The sequence below is a fragment of the Idiotropiscis lumnitzeri genome, unplaced genomic scaffold (genome assembly GCF_059441095.1).
Source record: "Idiotropiscis lumnitzeri isolate Australia: NSW breed Sydney's pygmy pipehorse unplaced genomic scaffold, RoL_Ilum_1.0 HiC_scaffold_268, whole genome shotgun sequence".
Classification (NCBI taxonomy): Eukaryota; Metazoa; Chordata; class Actinopteri; order Syngnathiformes; family Syngnathidae; genus Idiotropiscis; species Idiotropiscis lumnitzeri.
Genome location: NW_028283806.1, coordinates 105,001 through 105,267, shown reverse-complemented (window position 1 = coordinate 105,267; position 267 = coordinate 105,001).

Sequence of the window (267 nt, the reverse complement as noted above, 5' to 3'; positions counted from 1 at the left end):
GCCATCCTCTTCGGCCTGACTTTCACGGACGCCGGCCTGTCTCCTCCGGAGCCTCCACGCGGTTGAACTTAGGGGCCACTCGGCCCACCTCGCGTCCGGGGGGAGGCCATCCTCTTCGGCCTAACTTTCACCAACGCCGGCCCCCAGTCTCCTGTTGGACTTAGTGCAAATTCTTACTCACGCCCTTACCCCTGGTCACCTAACCAGGGGCAGGTCCCCCGCACCTCGCGTCCGGGAGAAGGCCGTCCTCTTCGGCCTGACTTTCAC